The 14,876-nt window shown below is 42.3% G+C and overlaps 1 non-coding gene across 1 annotated transcript; it reads left to right on the top strand.

Moving 5' to 3' along the window:
* Positions 1 to 5,809: 5,809 nt before the first annotated feature.
* Positions 5,810 to 5,928, top strand: LOC134545260 (5S ribosomal RNA). Its single transcript, XR_010078389.1, has one exon. It is a non-coding gene; the product is annotated as a 5S ribosomal RNA (ribosomal RNA).
* The last annotated feature ends 8,948 nt before the right edge of the window (positions 5,929 to 14,876 follow it).

Raw genomic sequence — 14,876 nt, 5'->3', positions numbered from 1 at the left:
TTTACTGTTTTTGGTTGGTATCGACACTGTGGCAATTACCGGCATATGATCAGAAGAGAGTTCTTGAACCACCTCCATTGAAGTGACCATTTGTGTGTTGGTGACTATGATATCCAGAATGTCTGGAAGAAAATTTGAGTTTCTATGGTAGAATGTTGGTTCTGTTGGGGCTCTGATTGTTAAGTCGTAACTTTCTGCTAATTGCTCCAGTTTTCTGCCATTATTATTATACTGTCTATTTCCCCAAGCCGGTGATTTGGAGTTGAAATCTCCCCCAATTATACATAAGGGTGCCTGTGCTATAATATGATCAATTGTTTCTAAAAGTTCTTTGTTTTTTGGAGTGCTGTAGATCGCAGAGATAATGATGTCACCTGCATTTGATGGAAGAATTATGTTGGTAGTTTCATTTTTGTGACCTATTGGCATGTGTGCTATACTCTTCTTGATTAGGATTGCAGTACCTCCTCCTAATGCCTGTTGTCTGTCCGTTCTGTATATGATGTAATCTGGTATCGAAAATCTCCAATTTGGTTTAAGTTTGGTTTCTGATATTAGTGCAATGTCTATTTCTTCTTTAATTAGGAAGTGAGTGAGTTCGTACTCTTTATTCCTTATGCCATCGGCATTCCAAATTAGAATTTTTAGAATGTTTTGTGCATTACGATTAGGCTCTGTCATGCTGGTTTTTCTTTGTGGTGTGCTTGTAGGTCTTTTGTCTTGAACTTTGTGGTCTAGTTTTATGCTCATGCTCCTCCTCACTAGAGGTGTCGGTGTATGATTCTATGTCCGAGTGAACTTTGGCCATTTTTGATGTTAGTGTCTTGTCATCTGTGTTCTTGTGAGCAGTCAATAACTTGTTTTGTTTGTTATTACAGTTTCCATCTGTCAGGTTTTGTTCTTGTTTTGCCATTGTTTTTCTTGTTCCTGCCTGTGGGTATTCTGGTTGAACGATTAATGTAAGTAGCCCTTCCAAGATGGCTTGTTTCCTTTCCTTAGAGGTCTGACATTTTTCTGCTTGCCTCTTGATTTGCAGTATATCTTGTATGGCTTGCTGGAATTCCTCGGATGCCATGAATCCTACTGCTTCCTTGACTTGTGCTATAAATTTTGATCCCTTTCCTAAAACTTCTATGTCGTTCTCTTGACTTGCTGTATTGTTGTTATTTAATTCCTCTGCATTTCTATATTCTGTGATGTTACCTTGTTTGCCAGGATCTATTTTTTCTGTGATGGATCTATCCTGGTTGGGGTACATGTCCTTGTTGGTATTTTCACCTCCCTTTCCTTCTGTGGTCTGGAGTTGTCTGTTCTTTTCCGCCCAATTTAGGTTAAGTGTGGGGAAATTCTTCATAGAAATATCTGGAGCCCTAGGTTGCCTGTCCATGTTTGCCTGTGGAAAATTGTGTTGTCGTCCTTGCACTTTGTTGAGGAGTGCAGTCTGTTTTTCCTTGCGTATGGGGCAGGAAGAGTCATTTGCCGCGTGGTTTCCCTCACAGTTTGCACACTTAAATTCCATTTTATTAGCTTTACAATCCTTGGTGTGATGGTTTCCTGCACATCTAACACATACTTCCCTTTGACAGCATTCTTGACTGTGGTGTCCATATTGCTGGCATTTGTAGCATTGCAACAACTTCATTTGCCTGCGAAAGGGCTCAATGTTAACTCTGACACCTTGGAGTGAGGTTATGTTGTTGAGTTTTTCCTTCTGATTGAGGGGAATTTCCACTTTATAGATAGGGTATTTGACCCTTGTTGTCGCATTGGAAAATTGTGTTACAGTTGTAACATTGAAATCATGTTCCATAAGCAGCTCTTTGACTTCGTCAGCTGCTACAGTCGGGTGAAAACCTCTCAACACTGCAGTGAACGAGTTTGTTTTTTGCTGTCGAAAGGAGTAATGAGGGACATCTTTTAGTATGTCTCTGCAGATGTTATGGATTTCCATTGTTGGACAAAGTATCTTTCCACCCTCCCTGATATATATTAATTGCATATCTTTATGTAGCATCGCTATTTTTTTGGCATATCGCTTGAACATGTCAAGAGATGTAACAATAATGGGAGGGGGTTTCCTTGGCCGTGGTGGCTCAATCACCTCTGGTTCCATGCCTGGATTATTGATTATTATCACTTCAGGAGTTAAGGGGTTTACCCTAGATGGTTCCTTGTCATGTCCTGCACCCTTCCTGAGACCCTCAGAGTGCGGGAGGGCTATTCCCCCGGAGGGTGTGACATCAGGAAAGGGGCCTGCCACAGACTGCTGTACGTCTGTACAGACTCGCCCTGAATGATGTTGTCCGCTTGGCCCAGTCGCTGACCTTGATGCGGCTAGGCCGTGGGGGTCTGACCCCGACTGGGTTTCCACGGGTGTTGTGTTTGAGGCAGCTCCCTTCGTTGGCACCGTTAGGTCTCCCGGGGCTGTTTCAGTTGCCTTGAATGCGTAAACCAAGTGTGGGGATTTAAAATTGTCCCTGACTTCACTGTTTGGGGTTCTCAGCTCACTGTCCGAGAGATGCACTGCTCGTTTATTCCTTTCCACTCTGATTGGAGTACTTGTAGGTACAGAGCTGATTGTAGCCTTTGAATCTTGCTGTGGCTGGTACGATGGTATGTAATCGTCGCTGTTGTCGTCGCTGGGAAGTGTTTCGCCGTTTTTGCCCTTGTTGCCATTGTTGACTTTGTTGCCTGTGGTGTTTGACTTTTCTGTCATGATGGTCTCCAGTTCTTGTCGAGCAGTATGTTCGTGTTTACCTCTTAAATCTTCTGCTTCGGTATTACTACTGAAGCTTACCTGATTTTCTTCATTGTTGCAAAATTTCTCTTGCTTATTCTTCTTTTTACCCATTTTTTTGAGTGCAGAAACCTGTTTTGTCGAAAACTCCTGTTTATTTAATGATTTGTTCACATCCATTGTGTTGTCTCCTCCAAATTCTTCATTGGCTTAAAATTTTTACAAAACATTAAATTTATCTGCCTTTCAATTCACTATTAAATACTCTCCTTCTTCTATTATCAACCGCTCGGCCGAAAGTAGAAAAAGTCGAAAGTAGAAAAGTGAAAGTAAAAAAAGTCGAAAGTCGAAAGTAGAAAGTGGCGCCCCGGCCGCTGGAAATTACTTTTGTTACACGTCCCTCCGCGGAGCGCGACCAATCACGAGCCGCGGAGCGCTCCGATTGGTCGCGCAACAAGAAGCCAAGAAAACTTTTCACGAAAAAAATTCAGTTCCCGTCTCACTCATCTAGCGACAGCGGCACAGCTCAGACCTACGATGCCCCCCAAGACGAGCGGTAAGGCAGCCAAAAAGGCGGGCAAGGCCCAGAAAAACATCTCGAAGGGCGACAAGAAAAAGAAGCGCAAGAGGAAGGAAAGCTACGCAATCTACATCTACAAAGTGTTGAAGCAAGTTCATCCGGACACTGGCATATCATCTAAGGCCATGAGCATCATGAACAGTTTCGTGAACGACATTTTCGAGCGCATCGCGGCAGAGGCCAGCCGCCTCGCCCACTACAACAAGCGCTCCACCATCACCAGCCGCGAGATACAGACGGCCGTGAGACTGCTGCTGCCCGGGGAGCTGGCCAAGCACGCTGTCAGCGAGGGCACCAAGGCTGTCACCAAATACACCAGCTCCAAGTGAGCAGGTCTGGTGTGCACATGCTTACATAAACGGTCCTTTTCAGGACCAAGAACATGATCATGAAAGGAAATGCTTCTGCTGCTGTTCTACAATTCCCTCAATCCCTATGATAGTAAATGTAAGCTTAACCAAGGCAGAAATATTTTCATTAAAAAAAGTCTTTAAGACGCATGGTTTACTGGCTGAGATATATATATATATATTTTTTTTTTTGCTTACTTCTGTGGTCATTAGTACATTGCTACAAATATATTTATATATATAAAAAAATAAATAAAAAAATCCTTTCTATTTAATTTAGTTAGATCATATATCAATATTAATGGCAAAGACCAGTTGCATCGATTCACTTTGAAAATAATTCCATTTGTGCTAAAACTGGACACAGTAAAAAAAAAAAAAAAAAAAAAAAAATATATATATACACACACACACACACACATAATTCGAATTCATATTATGCTTAACTGCGTTTGAATTTGCAATCATGCACAAGATGTTTTGTACTTCGAAGTAAAAACAACATAATGTACTATTTAACTACCCACAGTACAAATGGATCCAAAAAAAAAGTGAATTTTCATGCAGACGAAAATGCTTACATTTATTCTATTTATATTAAGTACCCATTACTAACAGCTTATACTGGGTGGAATACAACAGTTGACATGATTTTACTTATATGGCAATTTAATATTTAACCAAAATTAATGGTAAACTAATATTTTAAAGTGTCATTTATGGCCCCTTACCTTCAGCATGTTTGCTTCCTTGCACACAAACGAGGACAAACACATCACCCAACTGAAAAAAAAAAAAAAATTTCACTTGCATCACAAATAATTTAAAATTTTTCACCACATGAAGTAAATATTTCGCAATAAAAAAAAATATAGCCCTAGGACTCGTGTGCACACCTTTTCTTCCCCACATCGCACACGCAAACAAAACTTCCAAATTATTACAAAATCACTCGATTATTATACATACATAAACACACATGTATTTTCCGAATAAGTGAGAAATGCAGGCCGATGAAAGTCAAATTTCGTTTCGGAAATTAAATCTCGCACAACTACCGACACATAACCAAACTTGCGTACATTTACATAGCATTAACCCTCTAAATAATAAACAAATGAAAGCAGAAAAAACAACATCGCTACCCACCGCGCGCGCTCCTGGCGGCGGGAGTAGGAACTACTTTGCACACAGACCGACATAGCCCCCTGCCAAAAACAGTAAAATAAATAATATATATAAGTCTTTTGGCGGGAAAAAATTTCTCAACCGCCTGGGAGCACCCTAGTGTGTGCCTGTCTTTAGGTTATGTTACTTTTAACTTCATTTTCTACAGGCAGACGCGAGGGTGCTCGCCCATTATTTTTATTTTTTTAAATTCTTTCCTACCTTTGGTGTGCCATGCAAGAATTTATCGTCAAAATGGCGGCCCCGAGTGCAAATTTCTCGTCTGCACTGCTGGCTGGATGATTATGTGATGTTTTGAAGGAGGGTGTTTTTTTTTTTGTTTGGATTTTGTGTGAGGGGGGGAGGGGGCTGGGCTAGCTTTTTTTTTTTTTAAAATTTTCTAAACATTCATCTCTTATGTAACAGTGTTCAGCATTAAAAAATTTAAAAGAAGAGGCACTTACTCATCAATTTCAAAACAGCCTATGAAGAAAAATAAAAAAAATTTAAATTCATTCCAGTTTTATACATTCATGATTTGATCACATGTATAACTTTTCTTTTTTATTACCTTATTTAATTTTATTATTATTACTACTATTGCTGCTACAACCTAGAAGATACCTCAGTGATACTAATACCTGCTGGTAAAGTTAAAGGTTTCACCTTTCTTTCTTTAAACATATCACAATACCTTTCTTGAGTTAAATATTATCTAATGGCTTTAAGAAGTTATGGTAATGTTCATCAGTTATAGAGTGTGGGTTTGTGTGTGTGTGTGAGAGTGTATTTTGAAGAGGGCTTTGGTGGTTGGGATGGTGAGGGTGGTGGGTGTTGTGTGTGGGGAGGGGGGGGGGGGGGGGAAGTAAAAGAGTGTTCATTACACGATTTCTCCTGTTGTTTGTAACAATCACACCTGGTATAGCTATTTCGAGTGGCAAATACAAACTGCAAAAAAAAAACATCTATATCATTGCCAACGGCCATATCACGATGAACACACCGGTTCTCGTCCGATCACCGAAGTTAAGCATCGTCGAGCGTGGTTAGTACTTAGATGGGTGACCGCTTGGGAACACCACGTGCCGTTGGCACTACTATTTTGCACCCTACAGAAAAAAATTTTTTTTTAAAAATTTCAATTTTAAATTTTTTTTTCCCCCACAATCACCACATTTCCCCCCCCCCCCCCCCCTAACACACACACACACACACACTCACTCTCTATCAATCAATCAATCAATCAATCAATCAATCAATCAATCAATCACTCACTCACTCACCCACCCAGCAGCAGCTGTGAATCTTTGCATGTGTATACCTCATACAAAATTCAAAGTGAAAAAATAAATAGATAAGTGTATATGTATGTATGTATGTATGTATGTATGTATGTATGTATGTATGTATGTATGTATGTATGTATGTATATATGTATATATATATATATATATATATATATATATATATATATATATATATATATATATATAAACACACACACACACACCTATTTTGAAGTTTCTCTGTTTCAGTGGGCAGTTATGTATAATAATGAGAGATTCAAAAAGACGTTGATAACAATGTCATCAATGCCTGTTTAGTGTGCTCATTTGTTGGATGGTCGGCAGCAATACTAGAGGTGGTACAGCTGTAACCTGTAAAATTGTACCTGCAATGTGTTGTGTATGGAAAAAAATAAAAATTATATCATCTAAATTTTTGTTATCCAACAATAACCTTCCCATCAATGCATGATGTCACAGTAGCCATAGCTCTACTCTTTCTGCCATATAACATTGGGGGAAAAAAAAAAAAAAGGAGCTATTAGAATAATAACAAAAGATAAAAAATCATCTAACTGCAGACCAAAATTCAAAAAACTTAAAGTCCTGACTGCCATAAATGAATACGTTCTAGAAACTTTTTATTCATTCTTAAGAAAAAGAAGAAAAAAAAAATTATTATTTTTTTTTTTTTTTTTTTTTTTTAGATATTCGCACATAGGTATAACACCAGAAATGCTAGTAAATTGAGGATAGTTGAACATAACACTAGGCGATTTGAAAATGGACTAAATTACTTGGGAGTAAAACTTTACAACTTAATATCACAGAAAATAACTAAAACAATTTACCAGTATTAAAAAAAAAAACAGTAAAAAAAATTCTTCTAGAATATCCTACCTACCCTCTGAAGCTATTCTTTAATTTGATTGATAATAGAGAAATTGAACTGTTAATTTGTTGAATGGACTTGTGATAACAGCTGCTTCATGTTTTGCATAAAGTTAAATTGTGTAACATGTTATGTATTTTTTTTTTTTGAAATTTTTTTTCTTGGTAACTTGCATCATGTAAATATTAATTGTCTGCACATACATGTTCTATATCCCGGAGCCTTGACTCCACGTGGGATCAACAGAACAAAAATACAAAAAAAAAAAAAAAATCCAGCTCACTAATCTAGGTGCATTTTGCTAACAATATTTGGAATATATATATATATTTTTTTTTGTGTAACATGCAAATTCTGTATTATTCTGCACACATTATTTATAATCTTCTATCATTTTCTTAGATAATAACTATTAATTCATAAAATAGATTGTGTGTGCATAACCTCCTGGAAACATTTGCACTTACCTCCTACTTTACTTTTTCATTTAAGCAATCCTATTCGCATGTATACACTTAGGTTGCAGCATCGAAATTGTGTAAAATTCAAAGTGTGTATTGCCTGAAAAAAAAAAAAAAAAAAAAAAGACATACCAAATATTTGCATACAGCGACACACTACATATTTGCACACAGTGGAGTTTTGCGGTAATTAACCTAGCACAATTTACCACACGCAATCACACGCCCGCGATGAGATAACACACTCGCTGTTTTCCTGTTGACCGGCACGAGGAGTAAGAAAAATTGATATTTACACGAGCACACACTCCCACACTAGTCACAACGTCGGTCATCAAGTTGTGTTGAAAATTCCTGTAGCCTCTGTTTTCCCAAATGATTTCACTTAAAATTTCATTTAACAAGACCATAAACAAATTTACAATACTAATTTCTTAAACAAACACTTCAGCGAACAAGTGACTGTCGCATTCATTACAAAGCTTACAACTTAACAGATGTTTCCGATGTGAAATAAAATAAGAAAATGTTTTACAACCAACCTAGAACATTTAGTCAAAACGTTTTTGTCCTGGTTTATGATTATTTTCCGTGACATGAATGTTTCAAAACTAATAAAAATACGAATGCAGCCAAATATAATGAAGTTAGCACATAAAAGACGACTTAAAATATTTCATTTTTCGAGAATTGGCAGAGCAAGAACGCACAGGTCCAACGGAAATTTCTTTAAAGATAAACGACCATCGGACAAAAACACCCCCTCCCCTCATCCTCAAAAATACGTGAATAATATACTTTTTCAATTATATTTTTATCGTTTTTTTTTTTTTTTTTTAATATACTCATTAAAACTTCAAAATAAGCAGGTACTCGTGTGTTTTTCTCTCTACAATGTACCTGATCTCGGTGCGTAAACCTACATCATTTAGAGATGGAATTAATGTACACATACAAGTAAAATTTTGTTCCATTGTAAAATTGAGAGAAAGAAGGTTTTCCAAACGCATTAAGTATGGAGACTTTAAATAAGATTACGAGCTTATAAATGTTTGCAACGAAATAAAGTGACCATGTATCTGCAATTTCAAAAATATTTTTGCTCTGCTAACCTCACATGCAAGCAAGTAAAAATAACCTCACAACTTACTTACCTCTCTCAATTTCGCAGTACCAAAACATAGAAGGGATAAATAGGATAGTTTTTATTCGAAATCCTGCAAGAGTTTTAATTTTTATTAAAATATTTCTCCAATGTAGCATGTGTGTGGAATACTTCATCAGCAACTTGCATCTGCACCTTGAGTGAATTGAAGGGCAGCCAGTTTTAAAAGCTAAACAGAAACTGCACTCTTGAGAATGCATCAGATCCAAGTGAAATGCTTGTTGTGTGTACAGTTAAAAGTTTTATTATTCACACAATGAAAATGTAAACAAAATTTACTCACAATAATAATCACATCATCCTTGGAGGTGCACGAAGAAAGCCATTCCAGGTGGCACTGAACAAGGTGATTTGCTAGTGCTTCCACAGCAAACAGCCTTCATGAAATTATCTCCACATTTTCAGCATACTATACACTAAAGTATACCTAAGTTAATTTAACCATTTTCAAGTGATTCCAGCACAAATTACGTATTTGATTCCTTGAATAACATCTGCAAATGAAAAGTTCCCTGTTTGGTGTAGCAGTAAATTTAAACAGCTCGCAGTGCAAATTAAACAGTGCAGCTGCCATAAAAAAATTACACTATTAGTGGAACTGCCCATTATGTCATCGTAGACTGCTGACATTTAGAAAACATTGAAAAATCAGTGCTAAAGAAGCCCTACATTACTTTCGCTGTCCAAAGTGCGCTGCTCCCTACGTGAGCAAGGCATCGAGAATTTTCTGAACCGTCCGCAACCAGAAAATTGGGTAACCAGATATTTGCAGAGAGAAAAATTTTATTTTCACTTTGCTCTTGCATTCTGTAGGATCAGTCTCGTCATGGCAGATACCGCAGCAGCGACTGCAGCACCAGCTGTTGCCCCATCACAGGCAGCTTCCCCGAAGAAAGGCAAGGCTGCGTCGAAGAAGCCACGAGCCAAGCCCGCGCACCCGCGCACATCTGAAATGGTGGCCTCTGCGATCAAGAGCCTCAAGGAAAGGGGCGGCTCATCACTGCAAGCCATCAAGAAATACGTCGCCTCTACCTACAAAGTAGATGCGGAAAAGCTGGCACCTTTCATCAAGAAATACTTGAAGGCAGCAGTGGCTAGCGGCGAGCTTGTCCAAACCAAAGGCAAGGGTGCGTCTGGCTCCTTCAAGCTGGCTTCAGGGACCACCGGTGCTCCGGACCAGCCCAAGGCTCCAAGCGGCAAGCGTGGTGCAGCTGCCCCTAAGGAAAAGAAGCGATCCGTAGCCAAGAAGGCAGCGGTGGGCAAGAAACCAGTCAAGAAGACTCCGCCTACAGCAGAAAAGAAAAAAAAGGCAGCAGCTGCAACCCCCAAGCCCAAGAAGGCACCTTCAAAGGCAAAAAAGGTGTCCAAACCTCCCACGAAGAAACCCCGTGCTCCAAAGCCAAAGAAGGTTGCCCCAAAGAGCAAGTCGCCCAAGAAAGCAGCCCCAAAGCGGAAATGAAGATGCCAGCAGGACCGCTGGCACTTTCTGTGGCACTGTACCACCTTATCGGCCCTTCTAAGGGCCAACAATACTAGTCATGAAGGTATCAGTTGTTGCAATCATTGCCTCCTATAGCCACACCTCTGCCGTTAGGTAAAATTCTGGTTAAAAAATTTCTTATGGTATTTGAAGCGGGGGAAATAAATAAATAAATAAAGAAATTTATCAATTACATTGTGTGTATAGTTTAGGTGCAAAATTATTTAAAGTTTTTAAGCAGGAAAACGTCTTACAAACATCTCACTCTTATTTCAGCATATATATATATATATACACATATATACACACACACACACACATATTTTTTTTGTAAGGATTAGGTCTCAGGGTATTAATGGTGAACTTTATGCTGCTGCTGCTGCTGCTGCTGCTGCTGCTGCTGCTGCTGCTGCTGCTGCTGCTGCTGCTGCTGCTGCTGATGGTGCTGCTACTGCAGACAGGCACTGTTTGAAGAGTTTTTATTTCCTATGCAGAATACATTGCATTGTGTGCAAATCTTTTGTGTACAATATAAACAACCACCTCAAAACACAGACACTATAACTGTGTTTTTCCAAATTCTTATTAATGTAATATATTATTGGCTGGGTAAAGGTCAACGACAGCTAATAGGTACAAAAAGCCAGACAACTGTTTTCCTTTCAAATTTGACAGTTATTTTTAGCCCTAATAAGGGCTGTTTTTTTTTTCCCCCTTGCAAAAAAAATGGCAAGGAACTCAAGCACGCTCGCCACGGATACGCCGGGCAAGCTGGATGTCCTTGGGCATGATGGTGACCCTCTTGGCGTGGATGGCGCACAAATTGGTGTCCTCGAAGAGCCCCACCAGGTAAGCCTCGCTGGCCTCCTGCAGCGCCATGACGGCCGAGCTCTGGAAGCGCAAGTCTGTCTTGAAGTCCTGGGCGATCTCTCGCACCAGGCGCTGGAAGGGCAGCTTGCGGATAAGCAGCTCGGTACTTTTCTGGTAGCGCCTGATTTCTCGCAGCGCGACAGTGCCAGGGCGGTAGCGATGTGGCTTCTTCACTCCCCCCGTGGCCGGCGCGCTCTTGCGAGCCGCCTTGGTGGCCAGCTGCTTGCGCGGCGCTTTGCCTCCAGTAGATTTACGAGCCGTCTGCTTCGTGCGCGCCATCGTGGTCCGTCTGCGCGTGCTGTAAAAATTTCAACAGTTTTGTTAAAGCTGTGGTGCACTGCGATTGGCCCGGCATCTCCATTGGCTGGCGAGAACAGCCAATCACAGCACAGAAGTCGATCCATAGAAACTAACGACAGAGGCGGCCGAGCAGCACATTCCCAGCTGAAACAGGAGCACGCAAACATGACCGGGCGCGGAAAGGGCGGAAAAGGTCTGGGGAAAGGTGGCGCTAAGCGTCACAGGAAGGTGCTGCGTGACAACATCCAGGGCATCACCAAGCCGGCCATTCGTAGGCTGGCCAGGCGCGGTGGAGTGAAGCGCATCTCGGGCCTCATCTACGAGGAGACACGAGGCGTGCTCAAAGTGTTCCTGGAAAACGTGATCCGCGATGCTGTCACCTACACAGAGCACGCCAAGAGAAAGACCGTCACCGCAATGGACGTCGTGTACGCCTTGAAGAGGCAGGGCCGCACTCTGTACGGCTTCGGAGGGTAGGCCAGCTGTGCCACACCTTACAAAACGGCCCTTTTCAGGGCCATCATACAGATTCAAGGAAGGTTGCAGTTACTGTTTCACCATGCAAACACAACACTCATAAAGGAGGGGGGAAAAAATAAAAAAAATAAATCCCACAACTAGTAGGCGTACAAAAACCTTGGCTAGGCAAACACACATATGAAAAAGTGCTTTTACATGGTGCAGAGGTAGCAGTTTCAACAGCCATGCCATGGAGTTAACAGTACGTGAATAACCAGGTTGACATAACTTACATTACAATGTGCATGCAGTGAATGTTGAGAGAGCAAGACTTTAATTCAAGCTAGCTTCGCAGAAGGAAATTTTTCAATATTTCTAGCAACTTCTGCAACTATCTGTTCAACCGCATAACATTGCTTAAAGGCAATGTGCACTGATTCATACTTAGGTACACCAAGTAATACACAAGGAAACTATTTATTTGTGTTCACATTGTTATCAACATCTTTTTAATTCTCTCATTACTATACATAACTGCCCACTGAAACATGTTGAAACAAAAAGAAACTTCAAAACAAGTGTGTGTGTGTGTGTGTGTGTGTTTTTTTTATTTATTTATATACATACATACATACATACATACATATATATATATATATATATATATATATTTTTTTTTTTCACTTTGAAACATGCAAAGAATCACAGCTGCTGCTGCTGCTGCTGCTGCTGTTGTGTTTGTGTTTGTGTGTGTGTGTGTGTGTGTGTGTGCGCGCGCGCGCACGTGCATGCGAATAGCTGCGTAGCTTTTAAACAATCATGTGTTACAGTGTGAAGTTTGTGTTCCAAACAACAGGTTTCATAGGACATTATTTCATCAGAGATTAACAGCAAACAGTTCCTTTTCAACGAATTATGTTTTTTGGTCCTGATAAGGACCGTTTTTTTTTTTTTTTTTCAAACCTGAGAAGCAAACAAGGGGCTTAGGCTTTCTTCTCGGTTTTCTTGGGCAGCAGCACTGCCTGAATGTTGGGCAGAACGCCACCCTGGGCAATGGTCACGCCTGACAGGAGCTTATTGAGCTCCTCGTCGTTGCGAATGGCCAGCTGAAGGTGACGCGGGATGATCCTGGTCTTCTTGTTGTCGCGCGCAGCATTGCCCGCCAGCTCCAGCACCTCGGCGGCCAGGTACTCCATCACCGCGGCCAAGTAGACCGGGGCGCCTGCCCCGACACGCTCTGCGTAGTTGCCTTTGCGCAGCAGCCTGTGGATGCGCCCCACTGGGAACTGAAGTCCTGCCCTGCTGGAGCGAGTCTTGGTTTGGTTTTCAAAAATTCGTTTATTAACCGGATGGTGAGAATACAGAGGCCGTGGCCAAGAATACATACAAAAGAGGTAACAATGAATACAGGAACAACAAGGAGATAATATATATAAATAAATATACACCACTATCCGAAGCTACGAGCTAAACACACAGCAATGCCAAACATCACGTTTCTTCTTGCTAAAGGAAGGTGAAAAAACAAGAACTGAAAAAAAGGATACAATCAAAAATACACGAGACAAGTACATAAGCACGAGGGGAAAAATAGACCAAAAAACCCCCCCAAACAATCGAATTTATTTACAAAATGCAGGCGAATACAAAATCACAGGTAAGATGCAACCAGAACATACAGCTAAACAGACACGTGAGAACACTCTGGGGGGAGAGAGGTCGGGGTAGCAGAAACGCCCCCGAGGAAGAGCGCAATGGGCAGGATGGCGCACAGGCAGCCTGCAGAAAGAACGGAAACAGAAGGGCCGTGACGGATAGGGACGCGCGTCGGAGACCCAGACAGAATCAGGGCGGGTGGTGAGCACGGTAATCAAGGAGGCGGCGGTGAGGGTAAGAAGCGGACCGGTCATACAGAGCAATGTTATTGACGTCAGGGTACCGAGAGCGGCGGAGGGAGGAATAGAACCGGTCAGCTCGGGAATAGATCAGATCGAGAATGGGCGGAAGGGAAGCTGCGTCCAGGAGCTCAGGAATGGGCGTCCAGCGTGGCTTCCCCAGCAGCAAGCGGAGGGCGGAATGAAAGAATATATGAAGAGAGCGGAAGGTAGTTGGGGAGGCGTGCGCCCAGACGGGAGAGCAGTAAAGGAGTATAGAAAAGACGTAGAGCCGGAGCAAGTTGACCCGGATGGGAACCGGGAGAGGACACGCCGGACGGAGGAGAGGGGCCAACGCGTGGAGGGCACGCCTGGCCGAGGAAATTGACTCGGTGATGTGGGCCCCCCACCGCAGGCCGGAGTCCAGACGGACACCCAGGTACGTCACCACCGGGGACCAGGGAATCGGAACACCGTGTGAAACAACAGGGGGCGGGGGGCGGGGGAAGCGGCGGGTGAAAAATGCCGCCTGCGATTTGCCGGCATTCGCCAGGATTCCCCAAGAATGGTAGTACGAGGTGATGGATGCAACCGCCGCCGTAAGGCGGACGGGAACGTCCGCGACGTGACGAGATGATGTGACAATGGCGGTGTCATCAGCGTACAAGGTGAGAGAACAATGCGGAGGAGTAGGGATGTCAGAAGTGAAGAGGGAGAACAAGAGGGGGGACAGGATGGCACCCTGAGGGACGCCAGCAGGGATGACGCGGGACTGCGAAACGACATGAGAGACACGGACACAAAATGAACGATGTGAAAGAAAGTTGCAAATAATGTGAATGAGGGCAGGAGGGAAGCCCTGATATGCCAACTTTATGAGGAGCGCGTGATGGTTGACAGTATCGAAGGCCTTCGAAAGATCGAGGAGGATGATACCAGAGTGTTGAAAAGAAGTGAAACCGGCGGTGATCTGGTCCACGACGCGCGCTACGGCGTGCTGAGCCGACAGCCCGCGCCGAAACCCGAATTGAAATGATGGAAGGGGACCGAGAGGGGTGAGATGTTGCTCCAGCCGGCGGAGGAGGACTCTCTCGGCCACTTTTGAAAGGACAGACAGGAGACTGATGGGCCGGTAGCCCGAAGGAAGATGAGCATTGGCACGCGGCTTCGGAATGGGGACGACGATCGCAGCCCGCCACGCAGTGGGGAAATGACCCGTGAGGAGAATACCGTTGACAAGCTTGGTGAGGTACAC

The sequence above is a fragment of the Bacillus rossius genome, unplaced genomic scaffold (genome assembly GCF_032445375.1).
Source record: "Bacillus rossius redtenbacheri isolate Brsri unplaced genomic scaffold, Brsri_v3 Brsri_v3_scf65, whole genome shotgun sequence".
NCBI classification, from domain to species: Eukaryota; Metazoa; Arthropoda; class Insecta; order Phasmatodea; family Bacillidae; genus Bacillus; species Bacillus rossius.
The sequence above is the reverse complement of the archived record's forward strand: the minus strand, read 5'-3'. Positions and strand labels throughout refer to the sequence as shown.